The sequence below is a fragment of the Cryptomeria japonica genome, chromosome 6, assembly GCF_030272615.1.
Source record: "Cryptomeria japonica chromosome 6, Sugi_1.0, whole genome shotgun sequence".
Taxonomy (NCBI): domain Eukaryota; kingdom Viridiplantae; phylum Streptophyta; class Pinopsida; order Cupressales; family Cupressaceae; genus Cryptomeria; species Cryptomeria japonica.
The window spans coordinates 162,732,130-162,746,054 of record NC_081410.1 but is presented as its reverse complement, the minus strand read 5'-3'; positions in this window follow the sequence as shown (position 1 = coordinate 162,746,054).

Here is a 13,925-nt window from a genome sequence, read left to right as displayed (position 1 = left end):
CTTGTACTCTAGTATCCTATCATGTTTGGTTATGAGTAGAAGCCTCTGGTGTATCCTTGTCATGTTTCCTATTTATCCTTGTTTGGGATTTATACTTATGTTTGCCTTGTTTTCTCATGGATGTTGGTGTTGTGCTTGGGAGTAGACCTTATATCCCTTCTTGGTTTGCTTATGTGTTTGGGGCCTTGTGCCTATCTCTTGAGCATGGTAGGGTGGACCTGAGGGTTCCACATGGTCAGGTGGTTGTTGCCAACCTCCATTGAGGAACAATGACTTATTTGTTTGTGTTTGGGAAAGATCTCATCTTCTTCATTCTAGTACCTTTTCATTTAGTTGCATGTATCTAAGTAATTATAATTAGTAAATATGTGTTATCCCAATTTCAATTGATGGAAATGGGATACCCCCCACAATTTTTGTCCAAATTGTGACCCATAAACCCTAAGCTCATTTTTTATCTGGAGCGACTAATGCATGTTTGGGACATTTTTAGGAGATAGTCTCATTTTTATTATTTTGGTGTATTATCGAGATTTAAACCCGACTTCACATTTAGAAGAATAAAAATGGTGCATATTGTGTCCATGAACCCAATATGCATCTCATTAATGCACACATTTGGGGCATTTATGTTTTAAAGTTTGTTTTATAATAGAACTTTTAATCTCTTTGGATCCATTTTATACACATTTTTGTTTCATTTTCTCTATGTCATTCAGATTGGGAGGTGAAGTTCATTGGATTTTTCATCTTCCCATATTTCTCAAAGTTATTTTTTCAAGGTATGTTGCTTTCCTCTCTTTTCATGTTTTTTTCTTTTTTCTTTTCAATTTTTGCTTTTGAGTTTATGTTCTTGGTGTTTAGTTCGGGCATGTGGCCTTGAACTTTCCTCCTTTACACCATACGAAATAATTTTTCCAAAGATGTGATTTGGGCCCATGGCTTCGAATCACACACCTTAATGCTTTGCATTAGTGTGTGGTTCAAGTCCATGGATCTGATTGTTATTATTTCACTATTCTTTGCACTTACTATCGCAAGGTGTAGTTTGGACTTGTCAGTTTGAACTACATGACATCAATCTGTCTATAGTGTAGTTCGGTCGGCAAGCCCTACCTACACCATATTCCATCACATCACTATGCAAGGTGTGGCTTGGGCCAACTAACCCAAACTACACGACTAACAAATATCATTTGGTGTAGTTTGGATTCATTGACCTAACCCACGCTAGGTTTTTACCTTCAATGGTGTGCTTTGGGTTCACAGACCCAAATTACACCTTAGCATTGTCTTCTTATGTGTAGTTCAGATTTGTGGACCCAAATCACATAAGTGAGGTTTTAACCAAGTTTAAACCCAAATGGTGTGGTTCAGATCCACAGACCCAAACTACTCCCAATCATATTTTATTCATGTGTAGTTTGGGCATGTGGACCCGAACCACATGAATTATGTTTTACACCAATTGTATCTTTCCAAAGGTGTAAGTCAGGTTCACAAATCCAATTTACACAATATTTAAATCCTTTCACTATAGGTGTAAACCGAGTTTTTAAACTCAATTTCCACTTAACAATATGTTTGTCCTAGTTTGTCCAAGGTGCAAATTGGGTTTGTGAACCCAACTTACACCTGATACTTAAAATTTTTTCTAAGTATAAAGAATGTACAATTGTTGAAGATCTTTGAGTATTGAAGAATTTTTTCTCTCATGATGGTGATTTCATCTACTCCTGGATGATCTCTTTGAACTATGTTGCAGTTCAAACTATTTACAGATGTCAAAGCCATCTCTAGGAAAGAAGACAATTAAGTTCAAGAAGCAAGACCCCCATCCAGTCTTTCCACCATCTACGGTGATAGTCCTAAAAATGACTGTGCAAAAATCTTCATGCCTTAGTCAAAATATTGGTCATTTTGATTTTATCTTGCTTTTTGTCTTGTGTTTCAGGCTCTGGGGTTTTACATTTTGATTAAGTCTTTTATAAAAACCCTAAGCCTATTATAATGTGGCATTACTTTTTCTCTACTTAAAGCCAAGGGTCTACTTACCATTGGCGGGCCCATGTATTTCCTAGGCATTAAATTTTTTTTTATGTCGAGCCCTTATTAATATTTTCCTAAGTCAGCCTTCTTATTTCAGTCGATGTCTTTATGTTAATAGTTGAGCTACTAAAAGTTCCTACATTTTGCACGTGGTTTAACGGATGAAGATTTTTTAATTTCTACAAAAAAGGTGCTTGATGTTTAACTAGCTAAAGACTGGCGGTTACCGTGGTCGGGAGGTAAAGATCGAGTAGATCTGATGACTCTCATAACACCGTGATTGAAGATGCTTGAAGGTTATGGATCACAGCATCACAAGATGATGCCACATGTTCTAGGTGGGCTGAGGTAAGTCGATAGTGGGGCCGCTGATGGTGGTGAGACGGTGTTCATTGTCCAAGGTGAGGTGGAGGGTGAGTTGGAGGTGTCACGTCATAAGTTTGATGGGCCCACTTGCCACATGTGAAGGTCAATGTCAGGTTGACCAGTATGGATCATGTGATGCGCCAACATGGAGGAAGATCGACGAATGAAATTTAAAATTCATTTTAAAACAAATTGGTGTCGTTTCTTTGTGTGTGTGAGAAGGTAATGGTGGATGGGGTCTGGTTTGCTAACAGAAGAATAACAAAAGAGAGAAATCTTCTTATTTCAATTTACCAGAGGCATTTTGAGCATGAGCAAAGAAATTTTAAGAACCAAAGAAGATTGGAACGGGCTCTCACAATGAAAAGTTAGGGTTTTCTGGTACGTTTAAAGCATTTTGGCATCTTGCAGCAACTATTTCTTCGGGAAATGAACCCAATATGTCACGAACCCATATCAAATCTTCATCAGGCAACAACAAAAGGCATAAAGAATATCAGAGAGGCAATTGGGATATTTTGTAGCAAAGGAATATTTTGAAGCTAAATCATGCATGACTGGTCATTCTTGAATGACAGGTGTCTCCTCTGGCCTGTAGCTTATTTGCTCCCTTGTTTTTTATAAAATGGAATTCAAGGCCATGAGACAGTGTTCTAAATTTTGGTTCCTTTGGGGTTTCTTTTTTTGGTTCCAGTAGTGAGTCTAGGTGAAATGAGCAAGTTGTAAAGTCATCTATAGAGCAATGAAAAGCATTTAGTGTCAAGCTTTGTGCAGGTTCTTGAAGGAGTTATATGTAAGATAATTTATAACAGAAAATAGCTTATTAAATGAATGCAAGCATAGTTCAAATTCATTTTCTCCACTGTGTAACTCTGTTATGTTTTGAATGAGTAAGATCAATGGTTTTTCAAGTTCATTGCATTGTTGTGGTGTATGCATTTTCTATCTTATGCTCTGATCTAAGGGGTCGGTTAAATTTCTAGGATAGGATCTACATAATGATGGGGCTTATACATGGATTCTGATAAGTATTTTGGGTTGGATAGATAGATGAGATGCATTGTAATGCAGTGTTATCTTAAGATCTCCAAATATTAGATTATGTTCTGTTCTATTATATTGCATATTATGTTTTACAATTGCAGTTGCCCAATGGATAAGACATTGTTCACGGCTTTAGTCATTTCCAGTAACAGTTCTTTACTCATAGCTCATCGACAACTTGTTGTAAATCAATAATATCAGAATATCTTTTCATTGCTGTATATGTCATTGCTTGTCAAAAGTTGTCTCATGCTCCAAAGTAGGTCAAGGATCATTGAGAGCTAGCTACTCTGTAGCATTCTCCCTTTTTATTGAGCCCCTTTTAGGAGTGAGACCTTTTGCTTTATTTTAATGTCGTCTACAAGTGTGGTGTGGAGATTGCAAGAGTATTAAGGGTTCACCCTCCTGGGTTTTGCAGAGCCCAAAGTGAAGAAGGGTTAGCATAATCCTTGTCATATGTTGGTCCAAGTCCCTGAGTATCTCTAAAACAATATGGAGTTGGCCTCTCCATGCATGATTCAAGGGCCTGACTTAGTTCTTTCCCCTATGACAGTGTAAAACCCCCACCATGTGCAATCTGGGGAGCCAACATACAGTGACATCAAACATTACAAACATCAAGGATACTTAAATAGGCCACATGAACATTCATGAGTTTTTCAGGCAAGTTGAAAATCTTCCACACTACTATTTGATGGAACCTACCATCAATAGTAGTATTCATTTGGTTAAAACAATTCATATGTCGGCTCAAAATCCAAAGTTCATACTTGTAGTGGCTAATCATTTTGATCTTGTAAGTCGAAGTGTGAAGGATGCAAATGGTAAGAAGGTGATCATGTTGAATAAAGATTTATTTTATTCTTTGTTCAAGTGTCCAAGTATAGGGCAACATGTAGATATAGATATAAAATTTGTTGAGGCCTATTATGAGAAATATTCTAATAAGTGCAAGAGGAACATTAATGATAACTGGTTGAAGACTCTCAGGCCCACAGTTGCTAGATGGCCCACAACCTTCCCTCGAAGTGATTTCAAGGAAGAAGTGAATGATTTGATCACTCTTCTCAGTGGTATAAAAGGGCTTCCTACTTCTAATACGTATTATGAGTGGATGTATCAGTACATCATCAGACAAAATAACAAGAAGATATTATGGAGAAAGTAGATTAGTGATGCCTTGTGTGAATAGCTCACTAAGGTACCCACCACTTTGAAATTTTATATGACTTCCTATTTGGTCTATGTTGTCTCTACCATGAGGAATTTCATAGGTTTATTTATGGATCGAGATAAGAGGCATGTTCTAGTTTGGAAACATTATTCTTATTTAACCCTTAAGGAAAGTTTAAACATCATTTTAGAAGAGTTAATGATGCCTTCTTTGGTTATTATATGTGCATGTTTGACAAGGGTCTGGAAAAGAATAGAGTATCTGATGAAGCTTGAGAGGTTGTCAATGAGTATGGATGTATGTTATTGTGGTTTCCTACCTTCACTTATCTAAGAATATGATGCTATGATGATAAACGTTTCATGCTCCCAAGATATCCATCTGACAAGATTTTTTTGATGGAGTTGGCACGACAAATGGTAGTAGTACATGAGAAGCAATTAGGCTTTCACAAAGCAAGTTTGAAATTTTCACCGTCTATTGGAAGTTACTCTATCAATTCAAATTTCAAGGCAAGAGCTAGCGAAGATGAAATGAGAAGAGTGACAATGAAACAATTCAAATCTAGTAGCGACTTTGACTATATAGGGATGAAGAATAAATTGAAAAAGAGATATACTCATGTTCATAGAATTGAGGATATCTGAGCAGATTTTAGGACTGAAGAAGATATAAAAAACTTGATTATTGTCACCTCACCAAGGACCAAATAGTAAATCTCAACTTGGCAGATGTTCCCGATGACTTGATTGATGATGGTAATGTCCTAGATCCTATGTATGAAAGTAGGGAGATTGCTAATACTCCTCTTCCTCTTATCCAATGGTCCCAAAAAGAGGTGGTTTCCATAAGAACCAGGTATCAAAGGATTCTTGCAAACACAAATATTTGGCTAACAACTAAAGGAATCTAATTGAAGCCATTTACCATGGGATTAGAAGATTATACTACTGGACCCATTGGGAAAAGGTTGAATCTAAGAATAAAGAATATACAATATCCTATTGCCTCACCCAAAGCTCCTAAATACAAGTTCATTGGAGGGACAAGTAAAGGGAACAGACAGGAAAAATCATCTACTTCAAGTGTTTAGCAAGAGAAAGAATGGGAACCAAAAGAAGAAGGGGAGCATGTAGATGAGCCTATTGATGTAGATCAATTAGAAGAGGAACAACACATCATGAGGATAAAGAAGAAGAATAATTTGATGAAGAGGGTCTACCAGAGATTCCAAGGGTCATTGAACCTGAAGATACAAAGGAGCATGTTCCCCAAGTATCAAGTCTTGTCTCGGTTGCCACATCTTCACATGTTCTTGTTTTTGAATCTGTACTATTCAGGTCTACTATTTCATATGTATTAGAAAATCCTAGTGTGACTATTGCTATTGTCCCTTCTTTTGCTACTAATGAATTTTTCTTAAACACTCCTTAGGATAACATTGAAAATGTGTTTTCCACTTTTCCAAATCAGTCCAAAGTGTCAACAACCATGTTTGAGGACTTTGACAAATTTATGTCAGATATGGGACCCTTACCCAATGTGTCAATTGTAGAAAATTCATCTTCTTTTATGACTTCTACTCCTCTTATTGTAACCACTATTGTTCAAGGCCAAGGAAATACTTCCCAAACATTGGTTATAGGTACCGCAAATGACTCCATCTTGCCAACATGATTGCTTTCTAACACTCCCAAGAGGAAGAAGTGAGCTATTTCTCTTGATGACTTTTATTTTGGTCAACTAGTGCCTGTCAAACCAAAGATCATTGAGGAAGCTAAAACTATCTCAAGGGTTAGGGTGGATAATGCTAAGAAAAAATATGCAGAAATGGTAATACCTCCTCCCGGTAAAAATATAAATGAAGTCCAAGTAGAGGACTACATAATAAAAATGATTGAACTTAGGGAAAAAACTCTTGAAGGGATAGTGGAAGATGCTCAGTCAACTTTTGATACTCTTGTGGCAAGATATAATGAAGAAAAGGTCAAGAAAGACAAGCTTAAGGAACAAATGGAACAACTTACCATTGTGTTAGTTAAGATAACAAAATCTTCAGAAGTAATTGAGTCAGTGACTTCATTAGTTGATGAGTAGGTCATAAAACAAGTTGAGTAGGTTACCTCATGAGGTAGAACAATGGGCGAATGGATGTATAGAATGCTCGATCAAGGACCACACCTTTTTATCTCTACTTCCAAATTGATTAACAATATGGAAAGTATTAAATTTGAATTGGATGTGACCCTAAATATGTTCTTACAGGAAATGACTACACATGAAAATAATTTTGATGCCTAGTCAAATCTCAAAGATTTTTCTTTAGATGTTTTGGTTGATAACGATGTGATTCCTTCTAGGAAAATGTATGTTTAGTAAAAGGAGTTGCTATTAAAGCATCGTATGGAAATTCTAGAGCAATTCATTTAAGATTTGGAGGAAGAAAAATTGCTAGGTGAGAATACAATGAAAATAATTATTGATAAGATTTTTGAAATTCCCTGTGATTTACTTGATTATGATCACAAGTTACTACCCCTAGATCCAGCTATGCAAGAATTCAGTTTACTTGTTCAGGCCGAAGTGGAGAAAGCAGATTTCACTCTTTCATCAATTGACAAATTAATAGAAATCCAAGCTATCTTGGATAGTCTGTGACCTATCTTAAAGAAGTCCAAGGAAAATTACTCTAGCTTGGTAGAATCAATCACACAAGCTCAAGTTATCTCAGGCCATGGTAATGAACTAGAGGACTCGAAAAGTACAAGTTGCTCTCCAAAAGTTTGAAGGTTTCTTGAAAAAAAAATGGAGATGATGCTATGCAAGATGAAGCTCCACACACTTTGTCATTTTTATGCATCTCTAGTTTAGTGGCATTTTGTTCCAACTGAGACTTCAGGTGTCTTTTTGTATATACAATTTTTCATGTAGGGTTGCACAAGTCCTAAGTCAAATCAAACTATACTTTTGACCTAGTCATAATTAGTTTGGTTTTTCCTAGTTTCTCTCTCAGCCCCTCCTCTATAAATATGAGGGTGCTCTTTGTAAAAATTGTCTTTTAGTATTGCAATGAAACTCTGTTGAGTTGTGTAGCATTTTGAGACTTTGAGCTAATTTTGTGAAACAATTTCAAGTTAATAAAGGAGTAGTTGTGCCTTCAAACTTTGTGTTAAAGCATTATTTCATGTGAATGCATTGTTCTTATGTCAGTGTAATTATTTGACCTTTGAGTTTACTTGAAGCATAGGGTTAATGTTGTGAGTTATTTTAAAAGAGGATTGAATTTGATATCTAAAAGTCTTTGAGCTACAATATCAAGTTTATAATCTAGGAATCATAGTCAGTAGATATGGAAGATTTTGGTAAGTCTTCAAGCTTCAAATATTCCTTCTCTCTCATGTTCTAGATAGTATCATATTTGAAAGTCTTTGAGATTCAATATATCATCATCTTTTGTCATTAAAATATTTATACGAAATTGTGATACTCTTTGTGCTGCTCAAGTTCCATAGTTGAAATCATTGCACTGGTACTACATGGGATTACTCTTTTGTGCGATTTTGTGGTATCAATTATTATTGTATATGGTGAAAATGGATAACAATAATAACAATATTGAAAGGCTAAATGAATCCAACCACAAAACCCTAGCCTAACAATCAACAAAGATCCACCATAACATATGAAGATTACCTAAGACAATGCAAATCACATGAAATCACAAAGATTATACCATCACATGTCCAATAGGGTTTTGATCTCCATTCTTCCTATCTCCATTGATCTTGCTTGATATATTTGCTCTCAGATTTTATGTGCACAAGAGCTCAACAAAGAACAGAATGTGGTTGCAAGTAGGATCGTAGTGTAGTCAAGTCCTCCAAATTGTCGATTAGGGCATTAGAATGCTTGATTAGGGTTGATAATGAAGGAAGCATCTCCTTATATAGAAGACACTATATGAAATGGAGGGATAAGATTGAGAGGTGTAAAAGGAGGTCGGCTAGGATTAGAGGGTAGGTAGAAGAAATAATAAAATAATAAGAGAGGTAGGTAGTGTAGGAATTAAGAGATGAATGACATGTGTCATGTGTAGAAAAGGTTAATGAATTAATTAAATAAATAAAGATTTATTTAGTTAATAGAAGAAGTGGGATCAATTAAATAAATAAAATATTTATTTAATTTAGGAAAAGGATAATTTAAATAAATAAATGTATTTATTTAAATGAGAAATAAGGCTAGAAGAGGATAAATGAATTAATTAAATAAATAAATATTTATTTAATTAATAGAAGAATTAGGCTAAGATAATTAATTAAATAAAATATTTATTTAATTAGACATGACATTTTTAGGTGTCTACATTTTGCCCCTCTTTGAGACAATGCGGCTTGTCGCGTTGTTTCAAAGAAGATAAGATGAACTGATACAGAGTTGCCCCAGAATGGGAATGATATGCCCCCTCGAGAGATTGGATGAAAATGTCTGAAAAGATTGCAGACAATCTCTCGATAAGAAAGAAGGCTAGAATGGACTGACCGGATAAGGTGACAAAGTCACGGGATAATGAAGACTGACTCAGGAAATGAAGGCGAGGGCTAGGGTAGGCTATAAGATAGGGCACGGGGGAAAATACATCCTCATTGTCATCCATGCATCCACAAGAGCAGATTGCAGAGTGAAAATAGAGCAGGAGCAGTCAACAGTGATGGCCTTCGTGCATAGATTCGACCGCGTTCGCCGATTCCAGAGGCCAGCAGAGGCAGGAGAGCCTGTAAGTACCACCAAACCTCCATGTACTTTGACGCATTTAATTTTGTCATTAATGCATGTCGAATAGGGCAATAAATGCGCTTAGAATAGGGTCCAAAAAGTGTCAAAAAATGTCTAGGCATGTCTGCGTTGGTGCCAGGCGCGTCTATGTTCACTAGGCGCATCTGTGTTTGTGCCAGGCGCATCTATGTCTGGACCCGCGTCTGTGCCAAATGCGGCCACGTCTGTGCTTTTCAGGCGCGTTTGTGCCAAGAAGGCACGTCTGTGTCAAATAGCCGCGTCTATGTAGAGCATAGGCACGTCTGTGTCTGGCAGGCGCGTCTGTGTCTGGCAGGCGCGTCTGTGTCAGATAGGCACGTCTGTGCAGTCTTTAAAAGCGTTTGTGTCATTGTGTGGGGGAAAAAGTGACACTAAGCAAACATGCCCTAATCTCACTTTCAATCACATACTTGTGGAATACGAAAGAGCCTAGAGGTATCACACAATTGGCTACTTCTTTTTGTGGAAGAGAGAGTCATGGGCTACCTATTAGGATTTCTAATCCTTTGTTGCAAATGATAGATAAAATGATGCAAGTTCAACTACTAGCCCTAGAGTGCAAGTATGAACTAATAACAAGATTGCAGAATTGAAACTAAACAATGGAAAGCTGTAAACACAAGGACAAGACAAGAATGTAAATGCATACCTGGTGTTAAAATCTGAGTGAAAATGTTCGGGACGGGGGTGCGGGCGTCACCGTCTTGATTCTGCCCCTGAAACTGCTGTTTTGCAACCTGAAAAGCTATCAAAAATGCTGAAAATTGCTGTCTGACAGAAGGACCAGGGCGCCCAGCACCCCTGTCCTGGAAGGACCAGGGTGCCCCACGCCCCTGTCCTGGTCTTTTGCTCTGCAATTTGGTGTGTAGTTCAGTCTCCGTCTGCTTCCGTCGGATCTGCAACTTGCGGCGTCGTCCGAATCCCGAAACCTGCACTTATATCTGAAAAGGTATGGTGGGCGGCTATATAGGGTTTTGCCTTAGTCAAACCCCCACTTTGGTGATTTCCACCTCCACAAATAGCCAAGTTGTATTGTAAAAGTAATGTGTGTGCAGACCTTGTGTGTGTGCAAGATCCTAAAATGCAAGTAAGCAAACTAGAGCAACCTAGAAAGTAAACCCTAATTGCTTGTAAATGATAATGTAAATGCTTCAAATCAAGATGTAAAGAGATCTAAAACATGAATACAAGTGACATAATGAGGCTTATGCAAAGACATGAAAACAACATGAAGTCATACCCAACCCCAAGGGAGGGGTACAAGCCAATCTTTAGTCGGTGATCCCTTATTGCTCTTCAATGTCTTCAAAGCCCTAAATGGATGAATGAATTTGATGAATGTTTGATGGATGGATGTTGAATGTTGTTGAAGTCTTCAAAGATCTTCTCTTTCATTGCATAGAAGGTCCTTGAAACCAAAATTCCTCCTCCTTTCAAATGAAGAAAGAGAGCTCTTTATATATGAAACCCTAGGTCTTAATTTCAACTTTTGGCCGACCTAGAGATTGAATCTCCTGCCAATTTCTTGGGGTTAAGCTTTATTTTATGATTGGATCATGCTCCTAAAATTTCGGAAAAATGTCCGGGACCATGTGCACGCCGGGCGCCATGGTCCCGACAACTTTTCACCAAATTTTCAGGGCCGTCGAATATGATGATTTTAGAGCGAATCCCGAAGTTACAGCTGATTTCGAGATGTTTTGACCCCCGAAATCAAGCCCCCAAGTTCAAAATAGGACCTAATTAGGGTTTTTGATTAAATGATGTATTAGAGGAATAAAATGAAAGGGGCACACTTTAATGAAAGGGGCCCAACTTTATGATATGGGAGATGATAAAATAGAACCTTAGACCTAATTAATTAATTTAATTAATTAAGTGCTAAAGGGGAAATGCAATACAAAATGCAAAATGTGCCAAGGTGGGTGCTAAACTAGGTGTGAAATTGTACCACCCTAGCAAGTGCGTACAATTTACGACGCTACAGTCATGTAAGCGCGTTTGCGTTTAAAAGTATGAATTTGCATCTTCTAGGTCAAATCGACAGTTCTGTGATGAACATAGGCTGTCGATTGGATAAGCTGCTGAGAGGATACACTCAAGCAGGTCCCCTAGAGAAGACTAGGATAGATCAAGGCACTTTGTGATGAACAGTGAGTACCAAGATAGAGTACTTTGTGATGAACAGGGAGTACCCAAAGTATGAGCAACACTTTGTGATGAACAGGGAGTACCACTAGGATAGATAGTAACACTTTGTGATGAACAGTGAGTGTCACTAGAATAAATAGCCATGTGCATTTAGATAACGAGTAGAATTTTGTGATAAACAATGAATGCCACTATGACTAACATGATTGATTTGCTTGACTGCAGGAGTATTTGTTGATATTAGAGTCACGGGAGAGATTCCCGTCGATGCAGAGGTTGTGACCTGAGTTGTCGTTTCAGGATAGAGTTGCCATCGAGGAGATGGGTCTGAGACATGTGCTGTATGTGCCCGAGTTTCGGGCAAACATGGGTTTGCTGACTGCACTAGCTGAGAGATGGCACTCTGAGACGTGCACATTCCATTTGCCAATGGGTGAGATGACAGTCACCCTGGAGGATGTATATAGGATTCTGCGGGTGCCGATTGATGGGTAGCTGATCCCATACGATCGAGATGGTGACAGAGAGGCATTGAGACGGGTGTTTCAGGACCCTGGATTGGAGATGAGGGCAGGACACGTGGCCTGGGATACCATGACAGCCACAGGTTTAGCATTGCCGGCGGTGATTGGAGGAGCTATCAGTGGTTTCCTGTGTCCAGACAGGGCGACACGGGGATTGGCTGTGGGCTGGGGGGGAGCACTGGAGACGCTGATGACACGACATACCAGATATGCTTGGGGACCGTGTGTGCTGGCACATTTGTACTATGAGCTGCATCAGTTTGTGTATCATGGATCAGTGGGATTGGGCTGTGGAGTTACATTGCTGCAGGTATGGGCTTACGAGCATCTGCCAGTGACAAGGCCGATACACTTCAGAGGCAGGGGACATGGATGCAGTTTTGTGCACCTGTATGACATGATCACCTCACAGCCACGGATTGGCAGGTTGGAGCATTGGCGGCGGGTGCTAGATGATATCAATGTGGTCATATGGAGACCATATCTAGGCTACGAGGAGTGGGAGGATGACGCAGTGGAGCTGCCCTACACCTTTCAGAGTAGGTACCTGATTGGGCGGATGCCCTATGTGCTAGAGAGGCAGCTGGTAGATAGGATTGGCCGACAGTTTGGCCGGATTCAGAGGATGCCCCGGGGATCAGGCATGTATGCCCGCACCGTTAGAGATCAGGCACAGTTTGGGCCGCTACTGTCGTATGATCAGGCAGTGACACAACTGGTGGAGATGCTACCTCTACCCTGGGACATGTGGCCAGAGATCGAGGATGTCAGCATGGATGCCGAGTATACAGCCTATTGGGCAGAGCATCCGTTCCCACGATTGATAGATCCAGGAGAGGCACTGGAGGGAGATGGTGGGGGAGATGATGATGACGGTGGAGGTGATGGGGGTCAAGGCCGACGGAGGAGGAGAGGAGTAGTGGGAGAGAGGCGAGTTGCACCTCGGAGGGAGGGTGGAGAGGAGAGACCGGCTCGGGTGGTGAGGGGTCGCGGTGGATTACCCCTACAGGTACCAGCAGCACAGGGTCCCAGGCAGGTACAGAGACAAGGACAGGTATAGGGACAAGTGCCAGTACAGGCACTAGTACAGGTACAGGTACAGGGGCAGGCACCCGCAGAGGGGGAGCCACAGGCAAGGCAGAGGGGGCTGACCCAGAGGAGGATGAGCTGATTGAGCTCAGGGAGATCTGCCAGGGCCAAGCAGATGAGATACAAGAGCTAGAGAGGGAGAGGGATCGGCTCAGGATGAGGCTCAGAGATACTGAGCGCGAGAGAGATCAGGCTATCCAGCGCTATACAGAGGCTGAGACAGCACTGAGGGCAGGAGACAGGCAGCGGAGGACACAGGGGCAAGATATGCATATGTCCTGTGGGCCGGAGAGGAGATAGGGTACTGGAGGGACCTCTACTACGGTGTCGTGCCAGCAGATCAGCGGGCGAGGAGCTTCCATAGACCGTCGCGTACAGTGACAGCTACGGGAGGGAGTTGGAGGAGGCAGGCATCTAGTGGTGGGGTCATGGGTCTTCCACCACCACCAGATAGAGGAGATAGGCAGGGTGATCCTGGGGTGGATCCCTCAGGGGCTCAGATTCCACCGAGGCTGGGCAGCTCTGAGGGAGGGAGTTCATCATAGCCTTAGAGGGCTCCCCTTTGTATCAGTTTTGTACCATTTTTGTATGATGATGTAGACACCTGCGGTTGATTGTAGCCATATGTATTTTTGACATCATTGTATCATGACACTTATGATTATATATATGAGATGATTCATTTTTTGCGGCAGCTATATGCATGTGTACCT